At 49.4% G+C, this 25,945-nt stretch overlaps 1 protein-coding gene across 2 annotated transcripts in view; it reads left to right on the top strand.

Moving 5' to 3' along the window:
* Positions 1–2,791: 2,791 nt before the first annotated feature.
* LOC142303916 (tropomodulin-3-like) overlaps positions 2,792–25,945 on the top strand; it is a 116,983-nt gene continuing 93,829 nt past the window's right edge. Inside the window, exon 1 of one of the 2 annotated variants that reach the window (XM_075345785.1) lies at positions 2,792–2,881. The gene's annotated coding sequence lies outside the window, so the exon portion shown is untranslated. Of the gene's footprint in view, positions 2,882–2,964; positions 3,049–25,945 lie in introns of those variants that run through there. The other variant, XM_075345786.1, reaches the window with a different exon arrangement.

Below are 25,945 nucleotides of genomic sequence, written 5' to 3'. Positions count from 1 at the left end.
TCAGGTCTTATAAAAGACGATTATTAGCTGTAATTGCAAACAAGGGTTATTCCACAAAATATTAAACCTAGGGGTTGAATAATAATTGACCCACACTTTTATGTTGAAAATTTATTAAAATTTAACTGAGCAACATAACTTGTTGGTTTGTAAGATTTATGCATCTGTTAATAAATCCTGCTCTTGTTTGAAGTTTGCAGGCTCTAACTTATTTGCATCTTATCAAACCTGCTAAATCTGCAGGGGGTTGAATACTACTTGTAGGCACTGTATAGATACATTGTGTGCTGTATTCTAGAAGAAAAATAAAAGTAAGGCTAGGTTCACACACTGCGTTTTTTTGACGCTGCGTTTTGGTGCGTTTTTTGCGGCAAAAACCACACAAAAACGCACCCGCGGCAAAAACGCGGCAAAAACCGCGCACGATTTGGTGCGTTTTTTTGCTGCGTTTTTGCTCACTGCGTCTTTATGCGTTTTTTATCAGTGAACAATGCCATTAAAGATTGTTGAAAAAAAAAAAAGGTCTGATGTCATTTCCTTCTTCAATATGTTCTTCATTCTCCACTAGTGTATGCAATAGAGCAGACAGCTGCAGAACTACAAGGCTCAGCTTACTCCATACAGGACTGTATGCTGGAGGGAGAGGCAGAGGGAGCAGAACTACAAGGCTCAGCATCCTCCATCCAATAGTGTATGCAGGAGAGCAGACAGCAGCTGCAGAACTACAAGGCTCAGCATCCTCCATCCAGGACTATATGCAGGAGTTTTTTGCCCCCCAAAAAAATGACGTGGGCTTCGCCATATTTTTGTATGCTAGCCGGGTACAGCAGGCAGATACGGGCTGCTCCCAACCCCAGCTGCCTATTTGTACCCGGCTGGGAACCAAAAATATAGAGAAGCCCTTTTTTTTTTAGTTCATGAATTTCATTAAATAATTTAAAAAAAAAAAATGACGTGGACTTCGCCCAATTTTTGAGTCCAGCCGGGTACAACTAGGTAGCTGGGGATTGGAATCCACAGTGCAGGGTGCCCATGCTTTCTGGGCACCCCCGCTGTGAATTGCAGTCCCACAGCCACCCCAGAAAATGGCGCTTTCATAGAAGCGCCATCTTCTGGCGCTGTATCCAACTCTTCCAGCTGCCCTGATGCCGGGTGGCTCGCTGGGTAATAATGGGGTTAGGGCTAGCTGTATATTATCAGCTGGCCCTAAGCCCGAAATTTATGGTGTCACGCCAATATTAGACATGGCCACCATGAATTTCTAGTAAAGATAAAAAAAAAACACAACACACAGAAAAATATTTTTTATTAGAAATAAAACACAACACAATTAGTGACTCCATCTTTATTGAAATAAAGAACCCCCCCCCTCCGCAGTAATCCTGGGTCAAGGGTCCCGCGCCGTCCAATCCGGATCCAATATCATCTGATGGATTTGCTGGAAGGCAAAGCGATCAGATGATGTGTCAGGTTCTAGGGGCTGAATCACATCACACATCAGCTGATTGTATAAAAGCCGTTTATACAATCAGCAGATGCATCGGTGCAAAAAAAAAAAAAATACTCACTTATGTGCTGATTACCGGCAGCTTCTGCAGCGATTGGAGGAGTCTGATCCTGTCCGATCGCTGCAGCAGCTGCCGGTAATCAGGGATGAAGTCTCCTGACGCATCCGCTGATAGCTTAAACCGGCCGGGCGCCCGCGTCACCGCGATACTTACGATCACCTGATGCGTCAGGTGACTGCATCAGGTGATCCATCGCCAGGTCCTGCATCCATCGGAGGTTTCCCGGCCGTCTGCACACACCCGGAGCGGGGGTGGCGATACCGTGAGAGGAGATGGGAGCGGGCATGGCACTGGGAGTCTGCAGATAGATGAGTATGAATTTTTTTTTTTTTCCTACTGTTCACTTTTGTTTTCGTTGCCGCTTCCACCTCCTGCCTGTACATGGCGCCGCACGGCAGCTGACATGCACAGGACGGGAGGTGGAAGCGGCGGTGACGGTACCGGGAGGATTCACGCTTCTGTATATACTGATAGAAGGAATCCTCTTCCTGTACACGTCACTTTACTACCCACCTCCTGCGTTTATAGCTGCATTTTTGGTCTGAGAAACGCACCAAAACGCAGCTATTTGCGTTTCTCATTGCGTCTTTCAACATCCCATTGCACTCAATGGATGAAAAGCGCAGTGAAAAACGCGGGAATAATTGACATGCTGCGTTTTTGTGGCACCACAAAAACGCAGCTGAAAAAAACAGATGTGTGCGGACAGCAAAAATGAAAACTCATAGACTTTGCTGGGGAAGCAAAGTCCTGCAGTTTTCTGAGCAAAAACACACCCGAAAACTGCGCAGAAACGCCGCGAAAAACGCACTGTGTGAACTTACCCTAAGATGAATATCTGCCTATAAAATTTCTAAAAAATATTGAAAAACAATTACAATTGTAACTTTTAAAAAAAGATAAACATAAAAAATCATGATGTATTTGGTCTCCCAGAATTGAATCCCAATACTAATGTCTTTAGTATGACTGTATATAATGGTGAGGTCATTAGTATCGGACAGTTTCATGAATAACCGGTGACAGCCGCCATTCTTGAGTATACACCGGTGCATACAGAGTAGATGACACCGGATGAGTGGTCCGTACAGCCGCCGCTATTAGCACTATCACACCCATCATTCTCGTCTACTACTGCAGACATTCCAAACCGGTGACTCCTCCACACTACAACTCCCGGCGTCCTCCGCGCGCTGGTTTCTGGGCGTGTCTGCGCCTGCGCTCTGCCGCGGCCGGAGCAGCTTGCTCTTGGAGAGTAGCGTTCGGTGGGTGCTGGCGGCTTCCTGACTGCGGTGCTGGGCGCGTTACACCGGGTAAGGCGCTGCTACTGTGTCCAGGCGTGTGCTTACCGGGGACGGAGGGCTGAACGTTACTGACCGGAGCTCCAGCCGGGGACTCTGCTCACCAACTCCTGGAGAGGAGCAGGAAGTGTGCGGAGGAGACACAGCCCTGACCGCACCTGCACCGAGAGCTGCTAGAGGTACCTGCGCGGCATGTCAGGCTGCTGCTCTCTGGTGTCAGCCCCTGGGACCAGGACCGGTGGGGACACAGCTGGAGGGAGTGCCGGTCACTGTACAGTGCTGCTCCTGCCCCGGGAAGGCAGAGGGCACGGCTGCCACATGTACTGCCCAGTGATCAGGGGCATCCATGGCCCAGTGCCCCTCTGCCTGGTCCAGCCATGAGCTGGATCACTTACCTGTGCTCCCAGCTACGTTACATCTGCCCCATCCATCTAATGTGACGGCAGTGCTTGTATCTGATATGGAAAATTAGTGTCATTGGGTGGAGATGCCCCGTGCCCAGGATGTCTGTGCGTGTATTCATAAGTGTGCCATGTGTCAGCCAGACATTGTCCCCACACCCCTGGGCTGGCATACGTGTCTGTGATTTCATTGTGTTTGATTACCCCCGGCACAACTCACACATATATATACACACACACACTTATAGAGGAGTGAGTCTGGAGTGACAGATCAGGGTTTGTGTGCCGGCGGTAATCACACTCTCCGATATATGTATATACTGTGTGTGTATATATATTTGATACTTTGCAAGTTTTCCCACCTACGTAGACTGGAGATTTTTATCATGGGTACATTTCAACTATGACACACCTATTCCTCCCCTAAAAATACAGAAAATCACATTGTATGATTTTTAAATAATTTGCATTTTGTATGAAATAAGTATTTGATACAATAGAAAAACAGAACTGCAGCAGCGGTAGAAATAAATCCTGCACCACTCAAACCATCTGTGTTACCTTGAACGGTAAATCCATGTGTGAGGAAGGCAGCTCTCAGTTCAGAGAAGGTCCGGTCAGAGCGTGCTGGTCGGAAAAGGAGAAAGTCCAAATCCATCCATGGAAGAAGAAAGAAGACCGACCGCAGCAGCTTCAGTGCCGGAAAAACTTTATTGTAGTTGCAGGTGCATTATAAAATCAGCAGTACGGGACCGAGATGCAGGATCCCTCACCTGAGGATGACGGCCGTTTCGCCTGCAAATCAGGCTTCCACGGGTCCACTCAGTACCTCAGTATCTTTTTTCGTGTTGCATTCCTCAATGAAAGAAGCCGCATCCTCTCGGCCCACCTGCACACCTGAAGTCTCTGATGATAAAGTACTGGTGCTGTCCATAACCTCCATAATAATGGACCCGTGGAAGCCTGATTTGCAGGCGAAACGGCCGTCGTCCTCAGGTGAGGGATCCTGCATCTCGGTCCCGTACTGCTGATTTTATAATGCACCTGCAACTACAATAAAGTTTTTCAGGCACTGAAGCTGCTGCGGTCGGTCTTCTTTCTTCTTCAATGGGGAGAAAAACAGAACTTTAGTACAGAAACCTTTGTTTGCAATTCTAGAGGTCAGAGGTTTCCAGTAGTTCTTAGTTTTGCACACCCTGCAGCAGGGGTTTTGCCCACTCCTCCATACACATCTCTCAGGTTTCGGGGCTGTCGCTGCTCAACATTGAGTTTCAGCTTCCTCCGAAGATTGTGGGCTGGAAGACCCAGCCACGACCCATCTTCAATGCTCTTACTGGGAGAAGGAGGTTGTTGGCCAAAATCTCGAGATATGACCCCATCCATCCTTTCTCCCTTCAGTTGTCCTGTCCCCTTTGTAGAAAAGCACCCCTAATGTATGTTTCCACCCCTGTGCTTCACAGTAGGGACAGTGTTATTGAAGGTTGTACTCACTGTTATTCTTCCTCCAAACATGGTGAGTGGAGTTGATGCTAAAGTTCTATTTTCGTCTCATCTGACCACATGTCCCTTTTCTTTTGCCTCCTCTGGATCATCCAGATGGGCATTGGTGAATTTTGAACGGACCTGGTGTTGTCATGAGAAGGGGGACCGTGCATGCCCTGCGGGGTTTTAATTCATGACTGTAGTGTGTTACTAATGCTAATCTTTGAGACTGCAGTCCCAGCTCTCTTCAGGCCATTAATTAGGTCCTCCCGTGTAGTTCTAGGCTGATTCCTGACCTTTCTCAGAATCATCCTTACTCCATGAAGCGAGGTCTTTCATGGAGCCCCAGACAGAGTAAGATTGACAGTCATCCTGTGTTTCTTCCATTTTCTAATAATTGATCCAACACTTGTTACCATCTCACCAAGCTGCTTGCCTATTGTCCCCGTAGCCCATTCCAGCTTTGTGCTGGTCTATAATCTTGTCCCTGAGGTCCTTAGCGAGCTCTTTGGTCTTGGCCATGGTGGAGAGGGTGGAGTGTGATTGATTGTGTGGACAGATGTCTTTTATACAGGAAAAGATGTTTAAACAGGTGCATTTAATACAGATGAGTGCAGGGTAGGGGAGCAGGTCATCACCTGTGCCGAGAGTAGGACAGGGAGTTTTCTGTTCCACTATTACTGTATTCGATATTATGTTATCTGTTAGGCCTCCTTCACACATTTGTGTCTCCTGTACATGTGACGTCGATATTCACATGTGCTAGAGACACGGACACACGTGTAGACTCATTAAAATCAGTTGGTCTGCGCACACGTTCGTGATTTGACATGGATCATGTGTCCGTCCACATGGAGACTTGTCCGCTCTTTGCCGGCAGCACGGGTGTCACATAAACCGCATGCTGATGTGATCCGTGTGACATGTACTGGAGTAAACATAGGGGACATAAAAATAAAGAATTTCTATACTTACCTGTCTCCAGCACTGCTGTCTCTGCCTCTGCTGTTGCTTCCGGGTCAGCTCATTATACTCAATGCATATTCACTGCACTTACTTGGACCAGGAAGTTAACAGCAGCAGTGCCGCAGATGGCAGTGCCGCAGATGGCAGTGCCGCAGATGGCAGTGCCGCAGATGGCAGTGCCGCAGATGGCAGTGCCGGGGACAGGTAAGTATACAAGCTCATGATGTCCGTGTGCTAGCCACATGTCACATGGACGGCACATGTAAAACACACGCACCCTTACTACGGACTGTGCAGAACATTAGTGTGAGATCTCTAGTCGTTGCAGAATGGTCCAGGCCATTTTCTTCAAAGGCGATGTCCTGCTGGGCAGGACACATCGCTGTGTTTGACACTGTGTGACAGGGTCACAGTGACTGCTGAGATCATTATACAGGTTGCTGCATCGCTGGTAAGATCTGACTGTGTGACATTTCACCAGCGACTTACTAGCGATCCCTATCAGGTCGCATCGTTTTCGGGATCGCTGGTAAGTCGTTATGTGTGACTGGGCCTTTAGGCTGAGTTCACATGTAGCTGCAATCTCTTGGGAAAAAAGTTGTGTAAACACAACTTTTTTCATCCCCTTTTTTTATTTTTATTTTTTTTTTTTTATTAATTTTAGCTGTATCTGTTTTTTTTAACAATAGATTCTATGTAAAACTGATCCGTTAAGTGATTGCAGTTTAGACATCCTTTTTTCTTTCATTTGTAACGGATCTGTTTTTTCTACTTACTAGAGCAGTTTCAAATTGAAGAGTAATAACAAATAGTTAATGGATCTCGTTTCTGTAGACTCCGATGTTAAAAAATGTAAAAAAAAAAAAAAGTCGTGTTTGGCCAACTCTTTTACCAACAGATTGCTGCTGGACCCGTTCTAATGGACGATTTCTGGACGTGTGTGAGGTGCGTTTAGTCTCTAACTTGCCTGTGACAGGGTTTTTGCAGGAAATCTAGAAGTTTGATTTGCAGCTCATAAAGCAAATATCTCCATGTAACGGCAGTGTAAGGCCACAGACATGGCAGGCGGTGCGCTTACATATTGTCGATACCAGCTATGAGCATTATCCATCTGAACATTCATCATCATTTTGGCAATATGTGTTACAGGACAGTCCCCACGGCCGCCCCTTCTATCCTCTAATCATGGCCGTACAGACAGAGAAGTGCTGACGGCTGCTAGGCTGATTATTAGGTTTATGGTTGGCGTCTAACAAGAGGTGTTGCCAATCGAAACCACTCCTGTAATAGCCGACTGGCAATAAAGCCTATTCTGCAGGGTGTATCTGCCACAGAGGCGCATGCCCTGCTCGTTGCTCCCCATGTACAGTACATTGTCCTTTACAGTTTATCCATTAGTTCATTATTTATTCTAATAAGCTGTGCCCCTAAACTCGCTGGAAAGACATGTAAAGGAAAAGCGTGTATTAGTAAGAGCCTTTATTTAATGAGTTTTATGATCATATATACAGTAAAACTGCTGACCTAAGAGAAGCATGACTAATCCTCATAATTCTTACTTTTTTTTTTTATTTGCCTGTAGAAGAGTGCAAGAAAAGAGCATTCACAGGGAGGGTCAGCATTATTAAAGCTCTCTATCTATGCTAATGTATACAGGGACGGTAAGGCAGGGATTAGCAATATGCAGAAAAAGTGGTGGAAAACTCCAGCCTCCGTCAAATGTAATAAAATTTAAGTTTTAATGAAAAAAGCTAAAAAAAAAAAAAACCCCATAAAACAAGTTTCATGGAAGCATGTGTAGACACGCAGGTCTACGCGTTTCAAGCAGATGGACTGCTCTTAATCATGACCAACTGATTGCCGGTCCAGGGTTTCGAGCAATGCACCCATATGCCTGCTGTCTGGTGACCTGTTATTTTCTTTTTATGTGCTCGCGGTCCTGGCTGCATATTGTACCTGTCAGGTTCCCTTTAAAGCACCACTCCAGAGCTGATATAACCCATGAGTGGTGCTTCACAGATTTTGAGCCCTATTCATTATTAGATTTTGTGCCTTTTTTTTGTCTAGTTCTTGGTTTGTTTCTTGCCTGGCTTTCATTTACCGTATTTTTCGCTTTATAAGACACACTTTTGTTCCACCAAATTTTGGGGGGAAGTAGGGGGTGCGTCTTATAATCCAAATATACGGGGGGGATATATATAGATATATATTATATTATATTACATTTATTTATTACTGCAGGGTCCAGGGGAGGTGGGGGCAGCTCTGGAGCAGTGCTGGGCGCTTGTGAAAGCTGCAGGAGGCAGCGTTAGATCTCCTGCTCCCACTCATATAATATGCACTGCCGCTGTCCATCACCGTGGTGCTGAAACCGCACCGCGGCGATGGGCTGGGGCAGCGGCGCATATTATATCTCCTGCGCCCTCCTTTGATCGCCCCTGTGTTAGGTATGGCCCCCATACTGCTGCCCATAGTAAAATAAAAAAAGCTTTACTTACCTCCAGCGCTTATCTCCCGGTGTCTCTGCTGCTGCTGTCTGTGATCAGGCACGCAGAGATGATATCACTCTGCTGTGCCGATCACAAGACCGGCTGCAAGAACCAGGAAGTGGAGGAGGAGCAGCAGCATGGAGGGAGACACGAAGAGGGACAGCGCTGAGAAGGTAAGGAAAGAGTGTTTTATTTTACTATGGGCAGCAGCATGGGGCCATATCTTAACACAGGAGAGGTGTGCCATCTACAGTGGCCATGGGCAGCAGTATGGGGGCCATATCTAACAGGGGAGGTGTGCCATCTATAGTGGCCATGGGCAGCACACATGGGGGGCCATATCTAACACAGGGGAGGTGTGCCATCTATAGGGGCCATGGGCAGCACACATGGGGGCTATATCTAACAGGGGAGGTATGCCATCTATAGTGGCCATGGGCAGCACACATGGGGGCCATATCTAACACAGGGGAGGTGTGCCATCTATAGGGGCCATGGGCAGCACACATGGGGGCCATATCTAACACAGGGGAGGTGTGCCATCTATAGGGGCCATGGGCAGCACACATGGGGGGCATATCTAACACAGGGGAGGTGTACCATCTATAGGGGCCATGGGCAGCACACATGGGGGCCATATCTAACACAGGGGAGGTGTGCCATCTATAGTGGCCATGGGCAGCACAGGGGGACGTGTGCAATCCATAGGGGGCCATGGGCAGCACAGGGGAACATGTGCCATTAAATAGGGGACATGTGCCAGCAATAGGGGATGTGTGTCATCAATGGGGGACATGTGGCATCACTGGGGGACGTGTCCCAGCACAAGGGGGCTATATTCAATATAAGGGGGCCATATTCAGATTGAGGGGGCTAATATTAGGATGGGGGGCTATGAGGGACATATACCCTATATGATTTGTTAGACGGACACTGGCATTATAAGATGGACCCCATTTAACATTAAAAAAAAATCTCTTTTCCTTCACCAAATTTGGGGGTGCGTCTTATAAAGCGAAAAATACGGTAATTTGACCCATTTTAAATGTGCTAGCATGTTTTTTGTTTTTGTGGGCATTGTGTGGGGTTTTCTGATGGTTTTTGACCAATTTATCAATAGTACCTTTTACAAATCACATATTTATTTTTGTCCATGAAATCACTCCAGACCCTCCACCTCGCCCCATGGAGTGATTTCATGTACATTAATAAATTTGGAATAATTTTAGCAGAACATGCAAGTTTTTTTCTCTAAAATGGTTGAAGAACAGAATAAAGAATATTTTCACGCAAAATTCTTTAACTAAGTGTGCCATATAGATGAATTTGGTACAAATAATGTCAGTGTATACCACAAGACAAAAAAAGGGACTTAAAGAACCCACCAGCAGGATTTTCATATATAAAGTAAAGCCAGTGCTATACTGGAGCTAGGATGCTGAATGTAAGCATAGCTTTTGTTCTGAGATCACATGTTATTTCAGAAATATGAGCAAGTAACGTTCCAGCAATGCACTGCTATTTGATTGACAGGTGCAACAGGCCGGGAATATGTGGGCCTGGTTTTGCTATTCATTCCCACCCCTGTCTGCCTGCCTGGCCTTCCTCCCCCTGTCGCCGTCATAGATCTTAGTTCTGGTGCAGGCAGACATACCGGGGTGGGAATAGATATCGAGACCCGACCCACATATTCTATTCCTTTTTCGCACCTGTCAATCAAACAGCAGTGCATTGCTGGAACTTTACTTGCACATATATCTGAAATAAAACACCCAATCTCTGAACAAAAATTATGCTTACATTCAGCATCCTAGCACCAGTATAGCAATGGCTTTACTTTATATATGAAAATCCTGATGGTTGGTTCCTTTTAAAAAAAAAAAAACAATCACAGTTGATGAATCGGGCCCTTTCTGTTGGAGTTGACCCATTACTTTTGACTTTATCAACAATGGATCCATTAAACCTCTCTATACTGTGCCGTAACATTTGATAGAGCCGCCCTGACCTCTCCTGATGATGCTAAACGTGGGAGATCATCTGAAGGGTGTTTGTGCTCCACTAGTCTGAGACAATGAAGAAGGACTTGATCCAACCCTGATGATGTCAATAAAAATTGTACTTATTCCAAGAAAGCCTGTAGTATGGATCCTTCTCTGTGGCTTCAAACATTTTACAGGTCACTTGGTAGTGGAAGCTAGAATCCGCCTATAGTACCCCAAGCATTACCCTTTTTTCTGCTGAATACCTGAAATCTACGGACTACTTTTCTCCAAGTCCCCCTCCAGCGTGCTTTATTGTAGGAGTGTTGAGCACCCACTTGTACCTCCATCTCTAGATAAGCTCTGTAATCTGACAGCTCTGTGTAAAGCTGGTGTCACACTAAACGACAACGACGTCGCTGTTACGTCACCATTTTCGGTGACGTAACAGCGACCTTGTAAGTCGCTGTTATGATCGCTGCTTAGCTGTCAAACACAGCAGAAGCAGCGATCATAACGTCGCTGTGCTACATGTTCAGAGAGCAGGGAGCCGCGCTTAGCGCTGGCTCCTTGCTCTCCTGCAGCACACATCGGGTTAATTAACCCGATGTGTGCTGCAGCTACATGTCACAGTTCAGAGAGCAGGGAGCCGCGCTTAGCGCTGGCTCCTTGCTCTCCTGCAGCACACATCGGGTTAATTAACCCGATGTGTGCTGCAGCTACATGTCACAGTTCAGAGAGCAGGGAGCCGCGCTTAGCGCTGGCTCCTTGCTCTCCTGCAGCACACATCGGGTTAATTACCCGATGCATACTGCAAACACATGTCACAGTGCAGGAGCCGGCACTGGCAGCAAGAGCGGAGGCTGGTAACCAGCGTAAACATCGGGTAACCAGGGAAAGGTCTTCCCTTGGTTACCCGATGTTTACGCTGGTTACAGCTTACCGCAGCTGCCAGTGCCGGCTCCTGCTCGCTTCATTTCGTCGCTCTCTCGCTGTCACACACAGCGATGTGTGTGTCACAGCGGGAGAGTGACGACCAAAAAATGAAGCTGGACATTCAGCAACGACCGGCGACCTCACAGCAGGGGCCAGGTCGTTGCTGGATGTCACACACAGCGACAGCGACGGGACGTAGCTGCAACGTCACAGAAAATGGTGACGTAACAGCGACGTCGTTGTCGCTGTCGTTTAGTGTGACACCAGCTTAAGGGTTGTATTCACTTTTTAGTATTAGCGTTCCTATCATTTATTGTTACTTATATATTTACTCTGGCGCCATGCCACATTTTCCTGCATGTGGGCAGCACCTTGTCTGCTGCATGGTCTGTGCTGTACGGCTCTGATTTGTGAGTCACAGAGAGGAAATTCTTTGCAGTTATTTGTTTCTGATCTTAATTAACCAGTGACCTCACCCTACTGTTTTGGAATTTTTCAGTCTTTGATGAGAGCTTTTCTCAGTGCTGTTTGTTGATATTGCTCGGTGCCATTGGGGCACACAGCTGCAGGATCAGCCATGGAATGGGCTTCTTTTATTCCTCTCTTGGGGGTGTAATTCCTGTGGCCAGGAATCTTCTCCTGCATGCTGACTTTTTGGGTTGTCATCTATCCTATATATAATTAAGAATATTGCAGGAGGGGGAAAAACAAGGTTTTAATAAAATAAAATTACTAGTGATGAGCGAGCACTACGGTGTTCGGCTGCTCGGTACTCGTAACCAGCAGTTGGATGCTCTGTTGGGCGCGACTCAAGTATAATGGAAGTCAATGGGGAACTCATCTTACCAAAAAATGCTCGTTCTTTATTGGCTTCCATTATACTCTTTATATAAGATGAGGCCCATCCGGGCATACGACCGGCTCATTACGGGTACTGAACACCCGAGCATTGTAGTGCTCGCTCATCACTAGAGAATACCATTTAGAAAGTCCATCAGCCATTCTCATTCATTCTCCTTCATTGTGTTCACCGTGCACATTTAACAGTCTGTGTTTTTTTCATTGACCAATGACAAAAGTTTGTCGGATCCTTTTGTGACTCTTCTTTTTTATGTCTGTTTTATGCCTATAACATGAGACGCTCTGCGCCTCGTCTACTGTGACCGCGAAGGTCTAATAACTTGTAAAGAGCTTTATTTGAAAGGAACGTGAAGCTTGAGGAAGTAAATGCCCAGGTGCTCGATCCATAGGGAATCCTTTTTTTATGCGGGGATAGTACGATGCTTTATACCTTTCTTCTATAGATTATGAAACAATGTTATAGACCTGAGGAAGGCGACAGTGCGGGGAAACGAGTTGTCTTTTGTAACCGGCCACCTGTATTAGTATTGAGTTGCCCGTGTAATGTGTCTATTTTTAATATTGGAATAAAAGTTATTTTTTATTATATCCAGAGGATTCCCAGATGTACTATTTTCTTTCCTTTTTCCATGAAAAAAATAATTTTATAATAAGAATTTAAGGGGTATTCCAGACTATAGAAGTTTGAACCTCTCCGCTAGTTGGGTAATAATTATTAAATCGGCGTTGGTGTTATGGCATTAGTCGTTGGCCAATCCCACTGAATTTTGCTGACTTTAAAGGGAACCTGTCAGGTGCAATATGCACCCAGAACCACGAGCAGTTCTGGGTGTATACTGCTAATCCCTGCCTAACCGCCCCTGTATACACTAGCATAGATAAAGGGATCTTTAGAAAAAGTATTTCTAAAGATCTTATATTGTATGCTAATGAGTGATGGCACTAGTCCCCTGGGTGTTAGTTACCCTTGCCAGTCGCCCACATTAGCATGTTAGTACATCCCTGTGGGTTTGCTATCATGCTAATGAATCGGCAGCGTCACAGGATGATCTCACTCACCTCTCCACCGCCATCACGTCCAACGGGGGATTTCAGCTCAGTGCACATGTCTCCGGAGTTTGGGTCATGCGCACTGAGCCGAAATTCCCTGTCGAACATGATCGCGGTGGAGAGGTGAGATCATCCTCTGACGCTGCACATTCATTAACATAAGACGCCCACAGGGGCATACTAACATGCTAATGGTGGCAACTGGCCAGGGCACTAACACCCAGGGGACTAGTGCCCTCGCTTATTAGCATACGGTAAAAGATGTTTAGAAATACTTTTTCTAAAGATCTCTTTATCTATGCTAGTGTATACAGGGACAGTTGGGAAGGGATTAGCAATATGCACCCAGAACTGTTCGTGGTACTGGGTGCATATTGGACCCGACAGGTTCCCTTTAATGTGTATAGGCGCACCTTTTAAGATCTGTGTCTCGGGCTCTGTTCTCGTCAGCTTCGTTGAATCCTGTTGCTCTGGGTCGCAGCATCTTACAGCGACGTGCATGGTGATTTATAGAACTCGAACCCGCTGTGTTGTGTTTTTATTTATTTTTTTTTATACCACTCCGGGTAAACTAACCTACAGTGCGTGTTTCCAAGTCCTTTTCTTTTGCGGTTACACTAAGCTATATGTGCGGAGTCTCCTCATAGACTCGCATTAGTTGCAGAAATTTGCAGGCAAAATAAAAATACATATCCGCCACATGTCTATGATTGTGCCGATTTGCCTCAAAGGATTGTATTACATGCAGAAGATCCACAGGTAAAAATTAAACGCGGAAGTATCAAATATAAAGTGACTTTATTTAAGGCCTAAAACACACATCCGTGCCGCCGGTATGTGTTTGGTACGTTTTTGCACGCATCGGCGGCACAGAGACATGTACACCAATGCTACCCTATGGTAGCAGGCACACACACGTAAAACCACACGGAACGTGTGTCCCTGTCGTTTGTACGTGTGCGTTTTCAAACACGCTCGACATGTCCACGTTTTCGCCGGCATCACGGGTGTCACACGGCCCTTACCCATACCACACGGGTGTAGTGTGGATGCGGTCCCGTGTGACACGTCCTGGAAAAAACTCACATGTCAGAGAAAAAAAAAAAAATCTACTCACCTTCTCCTGTCTCTGCCACTTGCTGCCGACCGCCGCTCATTATGCTCATTTAATATTCACTTCACTGGCAGCAGCGGGGAGTCGGCAGGACCGGAGACCGGAGATCAGCACCACGGACAGCAGCAAGGACCACGTGAGTACGTAAATTACTGGTTCCCCGTCTGTTATCGCGGATAGCACACGGAGAACACACGTGGCCCGCACATACCGGAGACACGTACTTACCAAACGCAACACGCAGGGGAAATTAACTGTGTTTCGCGGCACGTGCGTGATTTTCACGGATGTGTTGGAGGCCTAAAACATGACAACACTAAAAAAAAAAAATGACAAATGTGGAAGAATGCAATATAAAAACACAAGTAAGCTAATAGGTGCAAAAAATCTGCAGTATCAAAAACACTGTAAATATCATGCCTAAAAGGGGTCAAATCTGTGGGGAAAATCCACGCTGCAGGGGAATTTCTGTGTGGATGCGGCTTGTAGTGTTCTTTAAGACGTGGAAATACATTACATACGCAGAGTGTTGATTGTGAAGGTATCATCGCCCAGCATAGGACCTTGCCATTCTCAGGTGTGCGCTCTTCACTCTATATAGAACACAGGACATTCTTTTGGAGTATAATTTATGGAGAAAACATTGGCTGAACGGTCAGTGCCTGCAGGATTTGTATAGACATAGTGCTCCTGACTTCTAGAGGACATTTCAGCACTGAGGAGTCTAACCTGTAATTCGCCTCATATTGTATAGCGGATGATGGCCCGCAGATGTGTCAGCCCCATGGTTTTCATCCCGAGGTCATAGGGCTCCAATCCTTGTTCCTGGAATGAATTGAGAGCATTTTCCATCGAACAGCTGGAAATATTTGTGAGCAGACAGTGGGAAGCTGGAATGTGATTAATATCAGTTTGTGGACTCCCCTCCTGTTTCCATCTTCTCTCCTACTGATGATTTGCAGGACGGGAAACAGACTGCAAAAAGTTCTGGCCGATGAATGTCCTAAACACACAGTGCTGGAGGCCCCGAGGCCTGGCGTTTATAGGACATATTTCATATATTTTATACTTGAGGGTGTAAACCTCTAGTAAAGGTGGCGACGAGGCCACTCCTGCATGCACGTCCTGTTAAGGTCTTTGGCTGACATGATTAGCGGAGGGCTATTGAGAAAGGGAAGCTCTGCTTTGAGGTAAATTATTTTTATACTTTCCATTCTGTCAGCCATTCCAATTCTGTGTTATAGAAGTAAAGATGTAAGTAATGCTCACATTACCGGCCTTCTTAGTCCTGTAATTCTACAGAAACCCCAACGTAGTGCTCGACGTGCAGCATAAAGATGAACCTAGTCTTAAAGGGAATCCGTCAGCACGATCTGCCCTCCCAAACCATGTATGTCGATGAAAGATAAATGCACTGGTACCTTTTTATATCCGCTATCCATTGCCTGAATCCGAACAAATCCATGATTTTTGCAATATGCTAATGAGGAGACGGTCCGCTCAGAGCACATAACAAGTCTCTGCTTCCTGATATACTTCTGTCCTTAGCGCCACCCTCTGAGTGACAGCTCTATGTGTCTGTGATGACAGGCGCCAGCCAGGAAATCCAATGACACTCACCTCAGCTCTATAGTGCTTGTGCTGCCAGTCACCGAGCACACCCGTCCTCTTCTGGGTGCACATCATGGCTATTTATTGCTTTAATTGTATAAATTGTGGCTTTCTCTGGATTCAGGCAACAGGTAGAGGATACAAAGTTACCAATGCATTTACCTTTCACCTATGTACATGCCCATATAAACTGTTTTAAAGGGTTGACCCAGGGGATCGATTTCCCTTTTAAAGCTTTGTAAATGGCTTTTAAAATGAAACTGTTTCCGATCTTGGTGGGTTCGTGTGGGCCTTTCAGTACTTGATCTCCTGGTTATTTGTATGGTTTTCATCTCCTTGTACTGATGAGAAAAGTGTGTAGCTCGACTCGATGATGGAAATAGAACGATTTCAGGGGCAACCTGACTTCTTAGAAAGGTGGGACTTTGTCACGATAAAGGGGTTGTTTAGCTCCTTGACATACTCATGGAGTACAGCTGATGGCAGTGAAAGGGTCAGTGCCTGTCTCCTCTGAGTGCTGTGCTTAGAATAGTCTCCTCCAGTTGCTTATCCACAGACGTATACCGGGTTTAAACAAGCACATTTCCCAGTCTGAATGTGGACCACAATGACTGACCTTGGGTCTCTGAGCCAGACTTAGGCTATGTGCGCACAGTGCGTTTTTGCGCGTTTTCGGGTGCGTTTTTGGCCTCAAAACTGCATGACTTTGCTTCCCCAGCAAAGTCTGAGTTTTCATTTTTGCTGTCCGCACACAACTTTTTTTTAAGCTGCGTTTTTGAGCTTAAAAAAAAAAAAATAAACATGTCAATTCTTTCCTGCGTTTTTCTGCGTTTCCCCCCCATGCAATGCATTGGAAAAACGCAGCAAAACGCAGAGATCAAAAACGCAGCAAAACGCAGCCAAAAACGCACCAAATCACGGTAAAAACGCATGCGTTTACGCGTTTTTTCAACGCGGGTGCGTTTTTGTGCGTTTTTAGCGGCCAAAAACGCACAAACGCAGCGTAAAAAAAACCGCAGTGTGTGAACTTAGCCTTACAGCCATTTAGGCTATGTGCCCACGGGGACATTGTCCTGTGGATATATCCGCAAGACATTCCGCAGGAGCTCCCAGAAATCCGCAACAGAACTTTCTCTGTTTCAATGCTGCGGATATACAGCGGAATGTCGTGCGGATATGGTGCAGGCATTCTGCATTGAGGATACAGTACCATGGATTCGGCACTGCATCCTCAATGCAGAACAAGTGCTGCAGTGATCGGGGTGCTCATACTTACCTCCATCATGCAGCACCTCGCTTTCTGGTGGCCGGGTCACTGTCAGGCAGCGTCTGGTTCACTGTGATGGAGGTAGGTGGGCCTGAACTAGCTCCGGCTGTCACATGACCGGAGCTCGTGCAGGCCACGCCCACCTCTTCCTTCCTGTACCTGGCTGGATCCACCGCACTGCTGCCGCTACACCGAACGGAGAAAGTGACTCGGGTCTCTATCAAGGCAGGTAAGTATATGGGACCCTGCGGAGAAATCCGCAACAATAATTGACATGCTGCATATTTTTCCGCACGAAAATCCGCACAATTTCCGCTGCGGAAAAATCCGCAGCGTGGGCACAGCATTTCCCTAATGCCATAGAAATGGCTGGGGAGTAGCTGTGCTGCAGATTTCTGGAAAATCCGCGGCTTTTCCGTGAGAAATCCGCGCATTTTCCGCAGCGTGGGCACATAGCCATAGACACATTTCAGACTTTAATTTTGGGCAAAGCAACCAACTGTAAGACCATTGTATACAGATCATGAAATACGCTTGTCTGAACCCAGCCTCAGTGTGGCACATGACCTGGTCACTGCCATCATCTGTACTCCAAATGAGTGCGTTCTGATTTCATTATAGCTAAAGTCAGGCAAATACACTGGGGAAAAGCAGGGTTTAAAAGCCACTTAGGCTATGTGCGCACGTTGCGTACTAGCCCTGCAGAAATTTCTGCAGCGATCTGAAGAGCACACGTGCGCTTCAAATCGCTGCAGAAAATGTCCGTAGAAAAATAAAAAGCCGATTCCATGCGCTCTGCCTGCAGCTCCTGCCATAGACAGAGCAGGGGCTGCCGGCAAAGCGCACAGAAGAAGTGACATGTCACTTCTTAGAACGCAGCGCTTCGGGCAGCAGCCGAAGCGCTGCACTCCAAGACGCCACGTGCGCACGTCTCCTGCATAATCTTCATAGACTGTGCAGGGGGCGCAGGACGCATGCAGTTACGCTGCGCTACAAAGCGCAGCGTAACTGCATGAATTACGCACACGTGCGCACATAGCCTTACACACAATTTGTTGTTTTTTGAGGAATAAAAACATACTTCCCGGTAAAATTTTGCCGTTTCCTAGCTCTCCATGCTGGACAACATTGCTTTTAAAAAAACAAAAAAAAAGTTTTGTTGCTTTAAAGGTAATGTGGTAAAGTCGGCTGCATCTGTGATCTAAAGACCTGGGATAAAAGGCGACTCCTGATGTAACCATTGACTTCTCATGATTTGTTCCATGTGACCTCCATTACTTTTCTGGAATTCTTCCCTTTGGCTCTGAGGCTTTTCTAGTGAATGTGTTGCTCAGGGCAGTCCTCCTGATTGTAGACGTCCTTAGTCTTCAGGAGCAGAGACCTTTGACTGCAGAAACCCACCTTCTGTCCTAATTGTGGACATTGCACATGTTTATTGTTCTGTACAAGAAGCGAGAGCTCTAAAAATAAGGCTTTTGTGATTTCTAAGGCCATTCAATTACCGACCATCTTGAGGCTTTGGGAGAGAACCTTTTGTGTTTCTTCGTGAATTTGTTTGTCGTCTTTGACAAGAAATATGAGCTAGACGGCTATGAGCAGAAGCTCTATTAACACCAGCAGGGTCAATACGATCCAGACGAAGCAGCAATATGTTTTCCCATGAAAGCACGTTTAGAATAGTTCCCTGCCTTGCCTGGTGGATACCTGTGAATATATGGCCGCAGTGTACACCCATCTCAGTGCAGCCCCCCTCCCCCAACAGATGTAAAGCTCTTATGGAGTGAACTATTCGCACATTAATGGATGGGATATTATCCTGTAAAATTGAGGAAGTCCCTTCCAAATTTGCCAACCTTAAAGGGGTTTTAGATCAGGTCAAGGCCCCCATACACATTAGACTAATGTCAGCTGAACCCACCCATATTGACTTGTTCGGCCGCCAGGCTGGGTGTTGGTGGAGCCGGGCGACTGATGGTCAGACATATGCCGATCGCTCCTGTCCGATTTTTAGACTACCGATCGCATTATTCTCCCAGAGATAAGCTGCCAGTCGACATCTCAGGTGTTTGCTTTCTCTTAGAGCACACAGGAGTGCTCAGCCGATCAATAGCTCCTATGTATGGGGGTGTCAGGAGATGGCTGCTGGCCTTAGCTCCCCGCTGCTTTAAGGGACCCCTGATTGGTTTGCACTGACTTGCAAAACTCAGTTCTTATATTAGTGACGATGTCTGGTATTCCTGCCCCGTCCCATTCACATGAGTGGCATGAAGCTTTAGAGAATTATAAAACCCAGCATAGCTACTCTTATAGGGAATCTGTCACCAGGTTTTTGCTCCTCCATCTGAGAGCAGCATATTGTAGAGGCAGAGACCCTGATTCCAGCAATGTCACTTACTGGGCTGTTTGCTGTCATTTTGATAAAATCATTGGTTTCTGAGTTGTAGATCTAGCACTTGTATAGAGGTCATGAATATGCTGGACTACCTGGTAGCAGGCCAAGTAGTCCCAATGATCTACTGCTGATTAATCAATGATTTTATCAAAACTACACTAATTAACCCAGTAAGTGACATGTCACTGGAATCAGGGTCTCTGCTCCTACATTATGCTGTTCTCAGATTAGGTGGCAAAAACCTGGCGACAGATTCCCTGGTGCATGGCCATGCCTAGTAAGCAATGCAGGGGATGGTAGAGAGCCATAAACCGCAAAATTGATGTATATCTGATATTTAATAACTCATATTGATGTATCTAATCTATATCTGATATGTAATAACTAATATTGATAAGAGTTTAATGTAATGTCCTTTGGGTAGGTCATCAGGTTTATAGAACTGGAAACCCCTGTATTTATTTTGCTTGTACTCGGATCCATAATAGGACTGGTTATAATAAATGCATTGCATAGATGCTTCTATAGAGCGTAGCTGGCACGTGGTGGGGAAGGCTTGTGGAGGAGACCTGTGCCGTGTACAAGCTATAGCCATAACATACACATTGTGATATAACATGAGGAAGGCCTTCATCAGCTGTGCTGTGCTGTGCTGTGCTGTGCTAGCTGTGCTGTGCTCTGCTGAACCTCATCCCATCTGCCACATGAAATGAAGGCGTCTGTGTATTTCTGAATGGTACCAAGACTAATGGGATTCAGAGGCGTATAGAAACGTCTCGTGACCATGCAATCTGCATGCTACAAAGCCTCTACACTGTTAGTGTGCAGCAACCGTAGTTCTTAGACTTGATTGATGCTTTGAACCTCAATAACTATACACCCGGACTTCACAAGTGCAGACAGGCGATTCCCAGGGAGATGTTCCCTGCCTGCACCATGTTCTCCATAGACTTTTCAACAGGGAAAAAACGGGGATCACCGCCGCGCTGGTCACCAATGCCAATAGTCAGAATTATTAATCCAAGTCGTTTATTGGAAGTTCATATACAAGTCTACGCATTTCAGGGGTCTCTGCCCCCTTCCTCAGGACAGTATGTTAAGGACAAGGATAATGTACAGCAAGTCAGTGTGAGCAAGTATATATACCTCCGGCTTTCAACGTCATAGGTCAGTCATGGCGAACCTTTTACAGGCCGAGTGCCCAAACTGTAGCCCTAAACCCATTTTTTTTTTCCGAAGTGCCAACCAATCCTATTATATAAAGAATTGATTGTAACCTTACCTTTTCCGTCTTCTCCTCAGCAGGGGACATCACACTCATGCTTACCACACACTGAAGCTGAGCCCCTGCCCTTTCCAGACACAGCAGTTGGATTGATCTTTCTGGAAAAAATTGCAGCATATTAGACAGAGATTTTAGCCTGGAATGCAATCAGATGTCGCCCTGTAATCCACAGCTACATTTCAAAGTCTGAACACCCTGAAATCCCATAAAGACGTAAGAGTTGCCCCCTCCCCTTCATTGTGTAGTTCTGTCCCCCTTCCTGGCCACTTCGTGGTAAACATCACCCCCATCCCCATATATATATTTCCTACATTCTGGTATATTTGTCCCCATCATGGCCCCATCCTAGTAAATGTCCTCCACTCTGGTAAATGTACCCCATCATTGTAAATGTATCCCATCCTGGCATGTTCCCCCATGCTGTTAAATGACCCCATCCTAGTAAATGTACCTCATCCAGGCATGTGGCCTTATCCTGGTAAATGTCCCCTTTCCTGGTAAATGTCTCCTTTCCTGGTAATTGTACCCCTTCCTGCTAAATGTTCCCCATCCTGGCATTTGTCCTCATCCTGGCATGTTCATGTACCCCCATCCTGGCAAATTTCCCCCCATCCTGGTAAATGTATCCCCCATCCTGGTAAATGTACCCCTTACTGGCATGTTCCCCTTCATGCTAAATGTACCCCATCCTTGCATGTTTCACCCCATCCTTGCAGCCATGTTTCCCCCCCATCCTTGCAGCCATGTTTCCCCCCCATCCTTGCAGCCATGTTTCCCCCCCATCCTTGCAGCCATGTTTCCCCCCCATCCTTGCAGCCATGTTTCCCCCCCATCCTTGCAGCCATGTTTCCCCCCCATCCTTGCAGCCATGTTTCCCCCCCATCCTTGCAGCCATGTTTCCCCCCCATCCTTGCAGCCATGTTTCCCCCCATCCTTGCAGCCATGTTTCCCCCCATCCTTGCAGCCATGTTTCCCCCCATCCTTGCAGCCATGTTTCCCCCCATCCTTGCAGCCATGTTTCCCCCCATCCTTGCAGCCATGTTTCCCCCCCATCCTTGCAGCCATGTTTCCCCCCATCCTTGCAGCCATGTTTCCCCCCATCCTTGCAGCCATGTTTCCCCCCATCCTTGCAGCCATGTTTCCCCCCCATCCTTGCAGCCATGTTTCCCCCCATCCTTGCAGCCATGTTTCCCCCCATCCTTGCAGCCATGTTTCCCCCCATCCTTGCAGCCATGTTTCCCCCCATCCTTGCAGCCATGTTTCCCCCCATCCTTGCAGCCATGTTTCCCCCCATCCTTGCAGCCATGTTTCCCCCCATCCTTGCAGCCATGTTTCCCCCCATCCTTGCAGCCATGTTTCCCCCCATCCTTGCAGCCATGTTTCCCCCCATCCTTGCAGCCATGTTTCCCCCCATCCTTGCAGCCATGTTTCCCCCCATCCTTGCAGCCATGTTTCCCCCCATCCTTGCAGCCATGTTTCCCCCCATCCTTGCAGCCATGTTTCCCCCCATCCTTGCAGCCATGTTTCCCCCCATCCTTGCAGCCATGTTTCCCCCCATCCTTGCAGCCATGTTTCCCCCCATCCTTGCAGCCATGTTTCCCCCCATCCTTGCAGCCATGTTTCCCCCCATCCTTGCAGCCATGTTTCCCCCCATCCTTGCAGCCATGTTTCCCCCCATCCTTGCAGCCATGTTTCCCCCCATCCTTGCAGCCATGTTTCCCCCCATCCTTGCAGCCATGTTTCCCCCCATCCTTGCAGCCATGTTTCCCCCCATCCTTGCAGCCATGTTTCCCCCCATCCTTGCAGCCATGTTTCCCCCCATCCTTGCAGCCATGTCGGTTTGCCCCCCATCCTTGCAGCCATGTTTCCCCCCATCCTTGCAGCCATGTTTCCCCCCATCCTTGCAGCCATGTCGGTTTGCCCCCCATCCTTGCAGCCATGTTTCCCCCCATCCTTGCAGCCATGTCGGTTTGCCCCCCATCCTTGCAGCCATGTCGGTTTGCCCCCCATGTTTCCCCCGGTGCTGGCTCTGTCCCCTGTGCTCCGTGTTCCCCCCGTGCGCTCCGTGTTCCCCCCGTGCGCTCCGTGTTCCCCCCGTGCGCTCCGTGTTCCCCCCGTGCGCTCCGTGTTCCCCCCGTGCGCTCCGTGTTCCCCCCGTGCGCTCCGTGTTCCCCCCGTGCGCTCCGTGTTCCCCCCGTGCGCTCCGTGTTCCCCCCGTGCGCTCCGTGTTCCCCCCGTGCGCTCCGTGTTCCCCCCGTGCGCTCCGTGTTCCCCCCGTGCGCTCCGTGTTCCCCCCGTGCGCTCCGTGTTCCCCCCGTGCGCTCCGTGTTCCCCCCGTGCGCTCCGTGTTCCCCCCGTGCGCTCCGTGTTCCCCCCGTGCGCTCCGTGTTCCCCCCGTGCGCTCCGTGTTCCCCCCGTGCGCTCCGTGTTCCCCCCGTGCGCTCCGTGTTCCCCCCGTGCGCTCCGTGTTCCCCCCGTGCGCTCCGTGTTCCCCCCGTGCGCTCCGTGTTCCCCCCGTGCGCTCCGTGTTCCCCCCGTGCGCTCCGTGTTCCCCCCGTGCGCTCCGTGTTCCCCCCGTGCGCTCCGTGTTCCCCCCGTGCGCTCCGTGTTCCCCCCGTGCGCTCCGTGTTCCCCCCGTGCGCTCCGTGTTCCCCCCGTGCGCTCCGTGTTCCCCCCGTGCGCTCCGTGTTCCCCCCGTGCGCTCCGTGTTCCCCCCGTGCGCTCCGTGTTCCCCCCGTGCGCTCCGTGTTCCCCCCGTGCGCTCCGTGTTCCCCCCGTGCGCTCCGTGTTCCCCCCGTGCGCTCCGTGTTCCCCCCGTGCGCTCCGTGTTCCCCCCGTGCGCTCCGTGTTCCCCCCGTGCGCTCCGTGTTCCCCCCGTGCGCTCCGTGTTCCCCCCGTGCGCTCCGTGTTCCCCCCGTGCGCTCCGTGTTCCCCCCGTGCGCTCCGTGTTCCCCCCGTGCGCTCCGTGTTCCCCCCGTGCGCTCCGTGTTCCCCCCGTGCGCTCCGTGTTCCCCCCGTGCGCTCCGTGTTCCCCCCGTGCGCTCCGTGTTCCCCCCGTGCGCTCCGTGTTCCCCCCGTGCGCTCCGTGTTCCCCCCGTGCGCTCCGTGTTCCCCCCGTGCGCTCCGTGTTCCCCCCGTGCGCTCCGTGTTCCCCCCGTGCGCTCCGTGTTCCCCCCGTGCGCTCCGTGTTCCCCCCGTGCGCTCCGTGTTCCCCCCGTGCGCTCCGTGTTCCCCCCGTGCGCTCCGTGTTCCCCCCGTGCGCTCCGTGTTCCCCCCGTGCGCTCCGTGTTCCCCCCGTGCGCTCCGTGTTCCCCCCGTGCGCTCCGTGTTCCCCCCGTGCGCTCCGTGTTCCCCCCGTGCGCTCCGTGTTCCCCCCGTGCGCTCCGTGTTCCCCCCGTGCGCTCCGTGTTCCCCCCGTGCGCTCCGTGTTCCCCCCCGTGCGCTCCGTGTTCCCCCCCCGTGCGCTCCGTGTTCCCCCCCGTGCGCTCCGTGTTCCCCCCCCGTGCGCTCCGTGTTCCCCCCCCGTGCGCTCCGTGTTCCCCCCGTGCGCTCCGTGTTCCCCCCGTGCGCTCCGTGTTCCCCCCGTGCGCTCCGTGTTCCCCCCGTGCGCTCCGTGTTCCCCCCGTGCGCTCCGTGTTCCCCCCGTGCGCTCCGTGTTCCCCCCGTGCGCTCCGTGTTCCCCCCGTGCGCTCCGTGTTCCCCCCGTGCGCTCCGTGTTCCCCCCGTGCGCTCCGTGTTCCCCCCGTGCGCTCCGTGTTCCCCCCGTGCGCTCCGTGTTCCCCCCGTGCGCTCCGTGTTCCCCCCGTGCGCTCCGTGTTCCCCCCGTGCGCTCCGTGTTCCCCCCGTGCGCTCCGTGTTCCCCCCGTGCGCTCCGTGTTCCCCCCGTGCGCTCCGTGTTCCCCCCGTGCGCTCCGTGTTCCCCCCGTGCGCTCCGTGTTCCCCCCGTGCGCTCCGTGTTCCCCCCGTGCGCTCCGTGTTCCCCCCGTGCGCTCCGTGTTCCCCCCGTGCGCTCCGTGTTCCCCCCGTGCGCTCCGTGTTCCCCCCGTGCGCTCCGTGTTCCCCCCCGTGCGCTCCGTGTTCCCCCCCGTGCGCTCCGTGTTCCCCCCCGTGCGCTCCGTGTTCCCCCCCGTGCGCTCCGTGTTCCCCCCCGTGCGCTCCGTGTTCCCCCCGTGCGCTCCGTGTTCCCCCCCGTGCGCTCCGTGTTCCCCCCCGTGCGCTCCGTGTTCCCCCCGTGCGCTCCGTGTTCCCCCCGTGCGCTGGCTCTGTCCCCCACACCTTGGCACAGCCGCACACCGCTTAACAATAAAAAAAACCTCACCTTGCAACACCCGCGCCATCGCTGCGTCCTCAGTTCAGTTCCCGCGCGGCCACAAGACACCGGCACCGCCTACTGACTCTCCTCCGTCTCCTAGGCAACAGGCCTGCGGCCCAGGAGAGGAGGCGTGTCAGAAGGAGCAGAGATGCCCTCTGCTAAACACCAATTTGCACTGTCGCCGCGACCACACCGATAGTGTAAATTGGTGCAGTGTGGCGACAGCGCGCGTGCCAACAAAAAGGGCTCTGCGTGCCCAGTCTGGCACGTGTGCCATAGGTTCGCCATCACTGTCATAGGTCCTACCCCCAGTTTGATAACTGGCTTGAGGTATATATACTTGCTCACACTGACTTGCTGTACATTATCCTTCTACTTAATATACTGTCCTGAGGAAGGGGGCAGAGACCCCTGAAAAGCATAGACTTGTATATGAACTTCCAACAAAGGACTTGGATTAATAATTCTGACTATTGGCATTGGTGACAAGCGCGTCGATGATCCCCGGTTTTTCCCTCGATTTCTGAGGGGCTGCAGCTGTCTTTCTATGAATATGCGGTTTTAGGTGTTGTGACGTTTCACAACCCCTATAGGTGAGTGTACCTCTCTTTTATCACTGTGTTTTATCTGGTAAAACCCTTTTCTGCAGTTTCTGATACATACACAATGTTCTCAAAACAAATGGTCTTTCCTCTTTTTAATTAACCACCTTCACCCACTTGGTTGTATATTTATGGGAGTCAAATCCATTCATTTCAAAGACACCTGATGAAGGGGACGGTTTGCCCCCATAACGCGTATTGTCCATCCATTGTTATCTTTTTACTATAATAAATACAAAAGTCTTGTAATCTCCTGGCCTGTCTGTTTGATCAGCAGTGCACCGAACGCTGCAATCTTTCTCTAGTCCCTTCCACGACAGCATAGG

The sequence above is a fragment of the Anomaloglossus baeobatrachus genome, chromosome 4, assembly GCF_048569485.1.
Source record: "Anomaloglossus baeobatrachus isolate aAnoBae1 chromosome 4, aAnoBae1.hap1, whole genome shotgun sequence".
Taxonomy (NCBI): Eukaryota; Metazoa; Chordata; class Amphibia; order Anura; family Aromobatidae; genus Anomaloglossus; species Anomaloglossus baeobatrachus.
The sequence above is the reverse complement of the archived record's forward strand: the minus strand, read 5'-3'. Positions and strand labels throughout refer to the sequence as shown.